Here is a 12,947-nt window from a genome sequence, read left to right on the forward strand (position 1 = left end):
AAACTTTCTGTGAAAATAGCAAAAAAAAACACATAGGGTAGCTTTTGTTCATCCAAAATTTTAATTTTCTGCAAAAAATTCTGATTTCTGATAATATCTAAGAGTTTAGAATCAAAGATTGGAAAGGTATGAACTTATAGGTGAAAAATAGAATTCTTAATATTGCTTTAATCAAAAACGCTAACTCTAACATTGTTTTTTCCAAATTAAATTTACTTACAAATCTACCGCCGTCCTTTTTTCCTCTCCTTCATCATCACCACATAAAAAAAGTCCCGAAACTTCACAGTCTATCAAGTCCACGTATCACTGAACCAAAAAAGTCTCTCTAAAAACTATCACTAGCGATAAAAACCTCGTCAACCATAAACCAAAAATAATTTATTAAGAATAAAAATGTAAAAAATATATAAACTGTTGGGTGACGTGGTTCTGGTGCTCGTTCTTAGGTATACCGGGCAACAATCTCCTTTCATGCCAAGAATATCCCGCGGGCACTTGTCTTGGGCAGCCGCCAGGAGGAGCTCAAGAGTGAGAGGACGTTTACGGGGTGCTGGGAGTGAGGAGCCACCAGGGGAGGAAGATGCAGAGCTGCAGAATCAGAAGGTGGTGATGGTAGTGGTTCTCCAAACCAGGAGAGAGGAGAGAAATGAGAACTCGGGGGGAGGCTTAGTGAGGAACCCTCGTGAGGAGAGGGCGGCGCAGCACCCAGATCTAGTCGCCGCTGATTGGACCACCACTCCCTTCTTAGCACGAGCTCACTCTTACCTCTCACTCAACCCAGTCTTCTTCGCCTCTCACTCCTCACTCCTCACTCCTCACTCCTCAGAACAGAGAGAGTAAGCTCATCCACGAGCTGGTACTGCTCCCACCACCTTCTTTCTGACTCTTCTCTTCTGCGTTCTTTATCCTCTTCTCCATTCCACCATTCCAATACGTCCCACGATCACCAACGTCCTATAAGAATTCACGGACCGCCTTCATTTCCACTTCCTGGGGCTTCCAGTCTATGACCTCTTCCTCTTCCTCACCGCGATCCTCATCTCAGGGACCCTCACTGACTGCCATTCGATGCAGTTGGTTCTCTATTGGATGCAACGAACCCCTTTGACGAGATATTTTATTGAGACGTTTTCAAATAAAACCTCTTTTTTTCGTTTTTCTTTCAGCTTGCTTTCTTTGCTTTGTTGTTCATTTATTTTTATCACACAAAGAACAACTTGTTAATTGTTCTTCTTGGATCACCACTTCAATTCTAGGCGATATTCCGTCTCACTTTCTCACAGTTCCGGTCAGACCATTACGAACTGCTCAGTCTTGGTGATCAATGGTGATTTGTGATTTTTGATTGAAGAGTCAAGATATTTGATTGAGAATCTTGCCAAGACTGAAGGTGATGATAGTTCCAAGACCACAAGACAGCAATGAGGGTAGCACGAGATGTAGCACACCCCGAGACCTAGACACTACTGAACCAGCCTCATGGCAAAGCTTGTTAACGGCAGTCGACAACCAAGTTTAAACTTGGAGTAACAATCTCCCGCCCAACGTCTCTCTCTCTCTCCTTCTCCTTAGATTTTCTCACCCCTGGTATATTATCCCTTCTCATACTCTCACTCTTTATCGCTTGGAAAATAATTTACAAAAGTTAAGCGATTCCTGACAAAAGTACGGGCTAATGTCCCGGATCTGGACTACTGCTGCCAAGTTCATGGTAAGATGAAACTTGAGAAAAAAAGTATCAACCCGGTGAAAAGAAGGAAACTAAGACGTAGTTTGCTTCTCTGAGCCAAGGGTACCAATATTCTGGGTGCATCTTGGTGAGAGAGTCGGAATTGGTGTTAAATATTATAGGGTATAATAAAAAAGTTGTTTCTTGAGATTAGGACAAGAGGGTTAAAAAGATTTAATTTTTTAGCAATGATTATTGGAAGATTTGATGTAATAAGATATTAGCTATGATCATGATGATAGTTATTATTACAGTTATAAGAGTTATTATGTTTATCATGATCGTTATCATCATAGTCATGATGATAGTTATCACTGAAATAATCATGGTCACCATGATTATGGCCGTTAGCAAGATCATAATATTTTAATAATTATCAACAATATTATAATTATTATCGCCAGAATCATGGTCATTATTAAAATTATAACGGTAATCATTAAAATTATGGTAGTTTAATAATTATTGTTATTGGACCATGATAGTTATGATCAGAATCATGACAGTTATCATTAATATAATGATAGATATCATCCTGATCATTAAAATTATCATGATGATGGTAATAATGATCGTCATGATCATGATCATAGTAGTTGTCATCATGACCATGATCACAAAAGTTATCACCATGATCATAATAGTTATAATTATGATCATGATCATAGTTATTATCATCATGATCATGATATTTATCATCAAGACAATGATATTTATTATAATTCTCATGATAGTTAATATCATGATCGTGATCTTAGTATTTATCATCATGATCATCATAACTATTACCATTATCATGATAGTTATCATCATTATTATTATCATAGTAGTTATTATCATTATTATGTTTATAGTTCTTATCATCAAGAACATAATAATTATCACCAAAATAATGGTACTTATCATAATTATCACGATAGTTATCATCATGATCATCATAATTATCACCATAATCATGATAGTTATCAACATTATTATGATCATAGTAGTTAATAATCATGATTATGATCATAGTAGTTATTATCATGATTACGGTCATAGCAGTTATCATCATGATCATGATAATTATGATCATGATCATGATAGTTATTATCAAGATCATAATAATTATCACCAAGACAATGGTAGTTATTATAATGATCACAATAGTTATCATCATGATCATGATAGTTTAAAGATTGCGATAATTAATATGATATTTATCTCTAAGAAAATTTCAAAAAATAAAAAAAAAATCTGCTATCGACTGAAGCTACAAGCAAAATGAGAAGAGAAAATAAAAAATCCAGAAGCATCCAAAGACCGAGCAAGTCTACTCATGTACGTGCAGAGTTAGATTAGAAGCTCTGGATGTAGACGACAGTAGACACGATATACGTTCGCTGGGATAGTAGTAGTGAGAATAAAACTTTCTCCGAGTGTGTTAGTGCTCACGCATCAACTCGAGACTTTTCCATTCCACATAAAATTTTTTTATTTTTTTCCCAATCCTCGAATTATTAGCCGCAGATGCCGTCTTTTTTGGGTGTTATTGCTCGATTTTAAATCTATCAGGGACCAAAAAAAAAATTTATTTATTTTATCAACACGAGACCTACTACAGAGGAGTCTTGAAAGCAATCTCCCTAAATTAATGAGTAATTTTATAAAAATTTCGACTGAATTAAATACCAATGAAAGTAGTTTGTTCTCGGGTTGCCTTTAGCTGGAGCCGAAGCTTTAGCTAGTGCCGGTACTTGTTCAAGTCCTTTGTACGTTCACTGGTCGGTAGTACAATATTAGACTGAAAGTAACTAGTAGAAGCAAGGTATTACCTGGAATTACGTCTCAATCTACCGTGGCCGTCAACTAAACTAATATTAAAAGTTTTAACGTTGTTAGCCGGCGTGCGCGGCCCGCGGTTGCTTTACCGTCCATGTCCATGGAAGTTCTTCTCTCTCTTGCTCGTACTTTGTACTTGGGTATTCACAATTTACTCCGTCTATTTCCACTCACTCACTCACTTCGCTCCATTTCCCAGGGCTGGATAATTGTAAAGAGAAAGAGCGAGAGTCGTATAGCCGCACATTGACCGTTAGACTTTGATGTGTTCGCATGAAAATTTTACGTCATTAAATGCATCTATCCATCCTCCGTCCACTGGAGATCCCGTCCGATGGTGAACCCTTCGATTTTACCAAACTAGGGCCAGATAATTACATTCTTCACTTTTGCGCGTCAGTTAATTGAACGGTTACCGCAAACTTTTAAACAACATAAATACTCGCACTAAGTTACCTACTACAAGTTAATAATCATAATTTTTACGTATATTTATATTATTTTTTTCTATGGAGAGCGTACTTATAAAAAGAAAAATGAAATAGATTTTTTTCGGATCGAAAACAGTAGTTTTAATGGCATAGAGTAGATTTTCAAATTTTTATAGAGGGACAAACACGATAACTTTTGGAAAAATCAATTTTTCAACTCAATTTATTTTTTAATCTCTTCATTAAACTGAAAAGAAGTTCCGTATTGAAAATTGCAGCTTAATATTGTTTTGTTTAATTATAATTAATTTTTTTCGGCTGGCAGTTGGAGAAATTTTCTGTCTTTTGAGCAGCCATATAGAAAAATTTATTTGTAAACACAGCTTGAAGACAGCTGATACTAAACTCAATTGTTTAGCTGGCTGACGGCCGATACAGTCTTTAATTGGTTCTTTTTTATGGTTCACAATCGGAATGAAAGAGGGCGTTGAATTCGTAACAAAAAAATTCCGCGGGAAAATCTAAACGAGCTTTAAAATATAATTGAAAATAAAATTTCTTGTAATTAACTTATCAAAATTATTTTTTTAATTTTTGTAGTGTATAATATTAGGCTTCATAATTTTAAACTTAAGTTAGTTCTTAAATCCTCCGACGGATGGCGCATGATCGCTAATTTGTCTCTTTAGAAAAGAGTTAACTTTTTTGTGTTAAATTATAAAATAAAATAAATTTTGAAGTTTCTTTTAAGAAACTTATCCAATTAATTTTTAGATTAATTTATCTTTTCAAACTTTAAAATAAAAAACCTAAGCAACAAATAAAGTCGTTAGAATATGATTATACTCCAAATATTGATAAAATAAAAGCAGTAAAACGATTGATAAAAGGTTTGTACCTACCAAAAAAAGTAAATAAGTAAACTTAAGGGGTGAATGTTTAGCCTAATAAAATGCATGATTTAGTTACTCTCTTTACCCTCGTAAAATTTATCCAACCCTCTTTTACCTCGTGTAACATACACCGAACACGGTGACGCCATGAATTATAAAATGGTGGTAAAAGCGAAAGTTGCGTCGTCATGTACACGGTACTGAAGGAAACCAGTGCTTCAGAAGACAAAGACGGAGTCATTGAAGACAAAAATAATCCGTGTATTTGTGTATTTGTTTAATTAAATAAAATAGCGAGCGGAAAGTAAAACAATTTGTCCATGTAAATGTTTTAACGGCGAAACTAATCGGGATTTATAAAGCTCGGTGTTTACAGTCCCTGTTTCTATTCGTCATCTGTATTACTGGTAACTATTAAATGTTTCACTCTGTAAACGTGAGCTACTGACTTTTATGTCCGACAAACTCAAGAGATACTGAATCGTCACTGTTTTATTATTTCTATTTGCCGCTAACAGCTGAGTATATATGACTAGATGAACTACATAAAAGCAAATGAATGTTAAGTATATGAGTATTTTAACAAATTACTTTATATATATATATATAGCTCCTCCTCTTTCTACCTTTGATCATGCTCCATAAATAGGAATATTAATACCTAAAACTTTGAGAAAAGCTCTCTAAAGCTTGACCAGCAGTAACTTTTCATACGGAAATTATTGTGCTAATGAAGTACTTCGAGGTTAAACATACATTTATTATTTGAAAATTAATAATTTTCAAAAATTTGAAATAAAAAAAACAATACTTTCTTTTATTAAAAAAAAACTAGCAACTTTGCAGTCACTATGTGACTGCCGTGACTTGTGAACTATACATAAAGAAATTTTTGCATTATTAAATAATCAATTTTGTTAAATTGGACTGTACTTTTTTAAATAATGATCTTTCTGAAGATATAAGCTCATTCCGATGTTACACTCATCAAGAGCTTTCATTTGAGTACCCACATGCATTTTTGATATATTTTTCATATATACATATATATTATATATATTTCAAAGATATAAGCTCATCCCGATGTTACACTCATCGAGACCTTTCCTTTGAGTACCCACATCAATTTTTCATATATTTCATATATTTATATATAGAATATATGAAAAATTGATGTGGGTACTCAAATGAAAGGTCTTGATGAGTATTACATCTGGATGAGCTTATATCTTTAAAAATGTCATTAATTCACAAGATACAAGGTCATTTCTTAATTATTGATATTTTTTAAGATATAAGCTCATCCCGATGTTACACTCATCAAGACCTTTCATTTGAATACCCACATGAATTTTGATATATTTTTCATATATGTATATAAATATATGAAAAAATTGATGTGGGTACTCAAATGAAAGGTCTCGATGAGTATAACATCGGGATGAGCTTTATCTTTTGATAACATCATTAGGTGACAAAATACAACATTATTTCTTAATTATTGATATTTTTTAAGATATAAGCTCATCCCGATGTTACACTCATCAAGACCTTTCATTTAAGTATCCACATCAATTTGTCATATATTTCATATATTTATATATTTCGCAAATACTATATATATATATATAAGATATATAAAAAAATTGATGTGGGTACTCAAATGAAAGGTCTCGATGAGTGTAACATCAAAATAAGTTTGTATCTTAAAAAATATCAATAATTAAGAAATGATCTTGTATCTTGTGAACTATTGACATTTTTAAAAATATAAACTCATCCCGAAGTTGCACTCATCAAGACCTTTTATTTGAGTACCCACATCAATTTTTGATATATTTTATATATTTATATTCATTATATATATGTATATATGAAAAATATGTCAAAAATGCATGTGGGTACTCAAATGAAAGGTCTCGATTAGTATAATGTCCGGATGAGCTTATATCTTGAAAAATGTCAATAGGTCACAAGATACAAGGTCATTTCTTAATTATGTATCTAGAGATTCTCTTAATAATATAGATTATTCAATTATTGATTGAATTATTAAAAAAATAAATAATTTTTATTGAAAAGTTCTTTTAGATAACTTTTTTTGAAAAAATTTTTTTCCTACTTAAATATAGAGACGGCAATAAATAAATCTATCGTATCTGTAGTCTTGCAAAACTTAAAAATCCTCTTAGATTGCGATTAGAAATAAGAAATAAAAACGTCCGATAAGAATTCTGTAAAAGATAAATTTCAAAGGTAGTCCGATGAGAGAGTCGAAGATTAAGAGAATTAATTATAATGATTCAGTTTTAGAAATTAAATATAGAGGATAAGAAATATTTATATTTGTATTGAAATAATGCAATGTTTAATTGAAGATTAACGCAAAATTAGTAATAAGCCGTCGCCTTTGGAAAGTGTGTGTGATAAAGATACCAAGCCGGAGGCAGGGCGCCTCGGGTATTAAGAAACGACATTAGATTATAATTTATATTAAAATCTGGGCGAGGAGATAAAGAGAAAGGGTTTACTTTCGCGACACAAAATAAGACCCTTTTAACCAGTCGCGTAAATACCTCAGATTTCTTGTTCTTGCTCGATCCCTAAACTTTGCTTTTATGTTGGATAAACAATATCAATAACCGGCGAATGTTTACTTGGAAAAATTTTTCGAATTGAAGTTTTTTTTTAATACCAAAAATATTTTTCAATAAATTTAGCTTTAAGAAACTTAATTATATAGAATAATATAATTTATAAAATAGTAATTGATAATAATAATAATCATAATAATAATATTATAAAATTATAATATGGAAAATAATATAAGAGAAATTTAAGCTTCAAGGATTTACAGAAGAATATATCTTAATAAGCAAATTGAAAGGAACAGTATTTAACATTTTAGTTTAGATTTTAGATAATTTTAGTTCAAAAAATTTTATCAACAGTAAATAGTGTCTGATTTAGCAGATAGGTGGCGAAAGTAGCCCAAAGTTTTTCGCTTACAGACCCTTAGGCCGAGGAATTAACTACCATCAACAAAAGTTAGATTCCTCGACTTGTTCCACTTGTTCGACATCTCCAAACATAATAAACACCTCCGCTTCATGCTAACACATTTATTAATTGTTAATAACGTTTTGTTTTAGTATTTTAAGGTCTGAATAGTCGGGAACTTTAAAATAAATCCAGAGGTTACTTTATTAAAGCGTTAGTCTCTTTATAAACTGACATATAATTTTAAGAGTGGAGTTGCGGGTTGCCAAATAAATAATTATTTGGTGAGAAATTGGAAGAAAGTTGTAGCAAGAATAATAATAATACTTGGAATAATATGTGTCTTGGTTAAGGTAAATATATTGTTAGTAAATTCAAATTAAATTGCAATTCTAATTCCAAATTCAAATTTTCAACAAAAAAATTTGAGAATAATTTCACGGGAGAAACAAAAAAATTTAAGCTTCAAGGATTTATAGAAAAAAATAGTGTCTTAAGCGTGCAGCAACAGTAATTTCAATTCACTGAGAGAAAAGTTCATAGTTAACTGAATTATAACATCAAAATTATGAAAATATAGTTTTCTGAACTTTTTTTTTTGTAGTTACTCAAACTATGCATTAGTTTAAGTAACTATTGATAAATAATTATATCGACTATATTTTAATAAATATGTTTTTGTTATCGTGTTAAACAAAAAGTTATTAGGTGACTGAAAGGTTTTTACGGACGACGTTTCAGATAGCTAAACTGGAAGAGCCATTAGTGCGTAACCAAAAGATCCGAGTTCGATTCCCGGTCCGAGCTATCCGAATTATTTTTTCTGTTTTCTGAGTTAAAGTTAATCAAGATGGCTATTAAGCTGATATTTAACTGAAAATAGTTTAAGTAACTATCTATTGGGGTTCAATATAATAAATAATGTTAGGTACAAGAACTGCAATTAAATAATGGTGATGCTATTTAACTAGATTTTCCTAGTTCAGTTGACCATATTTTTCTCTCAGTGTAGTATTCATCATTTTAGTTTAGATTTTAGATAATTTTAGTTCAAAAAATTTTATCAACAGTAAATAGTGTCTGATTTAGCAGATAGGTGGCGAAAGTAGCCCAAAGTTTTTCGCTTACAGACCCTTAGGCCGAGGAATTAACTACCATCAACAAAAGTTAGATTCCTCGACTTGTTCCACTTGTTCGACATCTCCAAACATAATAAACACCTCCGCTTCATGCTAACACATTTATTAATTGTTAATAACGTTTTGTTTTAGTATTTTAAGGTCTGAATAGTCGGGAATTTTAAAATAAATCCAGAGGTTACTTTATTAAAGCGTTAGTCTCTTTATAAACTGACATATAATTTTAAGAGTAGAGTTGCGAGTTGCCAAATAAATAATTATTTGGTGAGAAATTGGAAGAAAATTGTAGCACAAATAATAATAATACTTGGAATAATATATGTCTTGCTTAAGGTAAATATGTTGTTAGTAAAAATTAAATTGCAATTCTAGAATTCAAATTTTCATATTTTTGAAAAGATACTCTTCAAGAAAATTTTTTTCTAATTAAAAAAAAATAAAATAATCCAGTCCTTTGTTCTACTATTTACCCTCGTAGAAATTCTCCAGCTCCCGTATTTACGCACAAATATACGCGTGTACGGGTGTCCCACGTGTTTGTCTTCTTATATCTCAGCAACTCGCGTATTTTCCGAGTCTTGCCCAAAGCAAACTCACCCTCATCATCTCCACATTCCACTCACTGAAATCGAATCCATATTTTCTAACTTCATTCTTTCGTTCTAACAATAATTGTCCAATCAATTGAACAATTACATTTTGCAGCGCAAAAAAGTGAGATTCTTTTTAAAGAGCAAAAAAAAACTTAAACTTTGAACTAACTTTTTTTTTCACTTCTTCCCCCTGCTATTAACATACTTTTACATTTTTTGTGGTATTATAGGTATCTATATTTATACCTATGTCTCGGTTTCCATAAATTACAACTATATCTTCTAAATTAAGGGCTTCATCAGGACTTTATGAATTCAGACGTGGACAAAAAAAGTTTAAAAAACTTTTTTTCTCTCTTTGTGCTGTTTTTCGGTCGGAATCGTTCAGCTTTTTTTTCTTTCTTTTTGGAGACGCAGTCTACACTTTGATGAACAAAAAGTTGGCCAACGGTGATGCCTATAGTGTCTTATAGTAGGCGTGGACAGAACACGGATTTAAGTAGCGAATAAGTTTTGACGCATGCGTTGTTTAATTTAATTTTATAGTGGAAAATTTTGTGCAAAATTAAATAAAAAAAATTGTTATTTAAACATCTACAATTAAGAAAATTGTAAAAAATTTTTGATAATTTTTCTAACATAAGAAATAAATTTAAAAGTAAAACTTCCCACGGTAAATAGCAATAAAATCTCTCTAGCACTAAATCAATAATCAATTAATAAGCCCTGAATGAAAGAAACCCGCTCGGGACACTTTATTACATGTTTACGCGTTAAAAATGATTGATGCAAATGGATCGCAATAAACACGAGCTCCGGTGGCTTTTAACAAACAAACCGATAGTAATAATTCTCAACACCAGGGCATGTTAATCAAAGTCGTTAAATTAACACCCGCGGACTATTTGCCGATTAATTCGTTATCGGTTATTAAATGTCGTTGCAGATTACGGTGCTTAGCACCTTTGCCGCTACAAAAGTATCACAAAAAAAGAACGAAGAAATACAAGAAGGCAACTAAGAATTTTAATACTATTTTTTAATAATTTTATATTAAACGAAGATGAGAAAAATATTATCGATAGACTACAAAAAATAATTTTAATAAGTTAATTACAAGAAATTATATTTTAAAGCTCGTTTAAATTTTCCCGCGGATTTTTTTTTCATACGAATTCAACGCCCTCTTTTGTTCCGATTGTGAATCACAAAAAAACCAATTAAAGTCTGTATTAGCGGCCAGCGAGCGAAGCAATTGAGTATAGTATCAGCTGTCTTCAAGCTGTGTTTACAAATAAATTTTTCTATATGGCTGCTCAAAGGACAGAAAGTTTCTCCAACTGCCAGCCGAAAAAAATTAGTTATTATTAAACAAAACAATATTAAGCTGCAATTTTCAATACGAAACTTCTTATTAGTCTAATGAAAAGATTAAAAAATAAATTAAGTTGAAAAATTGATTTTTTCAAAAGTTATCGTGTTTGTCCCTATAAAAATTTTAAAATCTACTCTAAGCCATTAAAACTACTTTTTTGTGTTAAAATAGCAAGTAATCCATTAAAAAAATAATTTTGATAAGTTAACTATAAGAAATTTTACATACAATTATATTTTGAAGCTCGTTTAAATTTTCCCGCGGGATTTTTTTCATACGAATTCAACGCACTCTTTCGTTCTAATTATGAATCACAAAAAAAACCTATTAAAGACTGTATTAGCGGCCAGCAAGCGAAGCAATTGAGTATAGTATCAGCTGTCTTCAAGCTGTGTTAACAAATAAATTTTTCTATATGGCTGCTCAAAGGACAGAAAGTTTCTCCAACTGCCAGCCGAAAAAAATTAATTATAATTAAAAAAAACAATATCAAGCTGCAATTTTCAATACGAAACTTCTTATTAGTCTAATGAAAAGATTAAAAAATAAATTGAATTGAAAAATTGATTTTTTCAAAAGTTATCGTGTTTGTCCCTCTATAAAAATTTGAAAATCTACACTAAGCTATTAAAACCACTTTTTTATAATAAAATAACAATTAATCGATTTAAAAAAAATTTTTTACACACTTGGTCATAAATTATTAATAGATATCTATACTAAAATTGCGTTTGATTAATTTTATCGAAAAATAAAGCGTCAACAATTATAAATCCACTATAACTAAAAAATTTATCACAAACTTACTCAGCAGATTGGTTTTTAAAATAAAAAAAGTTTTGATCACAGCACCAATAAATGTAATTGGAAAACTAACGATTTTCCGTAGAATAATAAATTACCCTGGGATGATAATCTGGTGAATAAATAAAACTAAAACACCACAAAACGACCCAACTATCTATGGGAGCTTCATAATCAGGAATTTTCCATTATCCGTTTGTTTGGCAAACGTTTGACCCAAGATTAACGCTCGGAATCCCCTAATCTACTTACATTACATAAATTTGCCTATTAATTAATTGATTCCTCCCGAAATAACCGACGAAAGTTTATCTAAAATTAAAAATTATGTGACTAGAAAAAAAAAGGAACGTCGAAAAATAAATGGAGTAATTTTCCGGTGGATTGTTGGCAGCAAAACTAGTAACTGGTGTGATGTTCGTCTAGTTTTGCGTACCACCGGATAACAAATGCAATATGTTCGGACAAAAAGGAGGAGAAAAAAAAACGGTGGGGTACATAAAAATAATCGAGCTCCGTTGGCGCATTGAACGTCCAAAAAATGTATTTTTCTCTACAATAGGCGAGTATATATATCTTTACAGGTCGTGTTTGTGAGTACTCGCCCTCACCATGTCCGTTTAGTTCGCGAAAACCTCTCAAATACCTCAACTCGTGTTATACAATATAGGGTACGTAGTATGCACGATGCCGGACTAGCTCTTTCAGATGGAGCTACAGTAGTAGTATTGTGCGAAAACGCGGCCTCAAATGAAACCGAACAGCTCGGAGCAATTTTTTTCGGTTATCCAGTTTATTAGTTTCATTCAGAAGACTCGACGAGAGCTACTCACAGTACGGCTCACGGTTATAAACTCTTCCTACGTATATTCACTCTGTCTATTGTTCCGTACCGAGCATGCAGTTTTCATTTTTACACGAGCTATTTCCTCCACCGAGAATTTATATATCTTTACTTCACATTATAGAACCCCTTTTGTTTTGCTTTTGTTTTTGTTTAATTACTTTTTTGCATTTTTAAATATCGCTCATTAGACAAAGGCTTTCAGGTAATCAATATCGTTATTGTTAATTAACAATGAGTTTCATAACTAACTCCTTTTTCATGGTTATAACGCAGTTATTATAGGAAGTATAATTGGAGTAAAATATATTTAAT

General features: G+C 31.7%; 1 protein-coding gene across 10 annotated transcripts in view; it reads right to left on the minus strand.

Moving 5' to 3' along the window:
- The window catches only part of LOC123265192, a 398,621-nt gene that overhangs the window by 241,228 nt on the left and 144,446 nt on the right, over positions 1-12,947 (minus strand). The window contains exon 1 of one of the 10 annotated variants that reach the window (XM_044728847.1): positions 221-1,472. The exons of the other annotated variants lie outside the window; for them this stretch is intronic. The gene's annotated coding sequence lies outside the window, so the exon portion shown is untranslated. Of the gene's footprint in view, positions 1-220; positions 1,473-12,947 lie in introns of those variants that run through there. 10 annotated transcript variants of the gene reach the window in all.

Source organism: Cotesia glomerata, linkage group LG5 (genome assembly GCF_020080835.1).
Source record: "Cotesia glomerata isolate CgM1 linkage group LG5, MPM_Cglom_v2.3, whole genome shotgun sequence".
Classification (NCBI taxonomy): Eukaryota; Metazoa; Arthropoda; class Insecta; order Hymenoptera; family Braconidae; genus Cotesia; species Cotesia glomerata.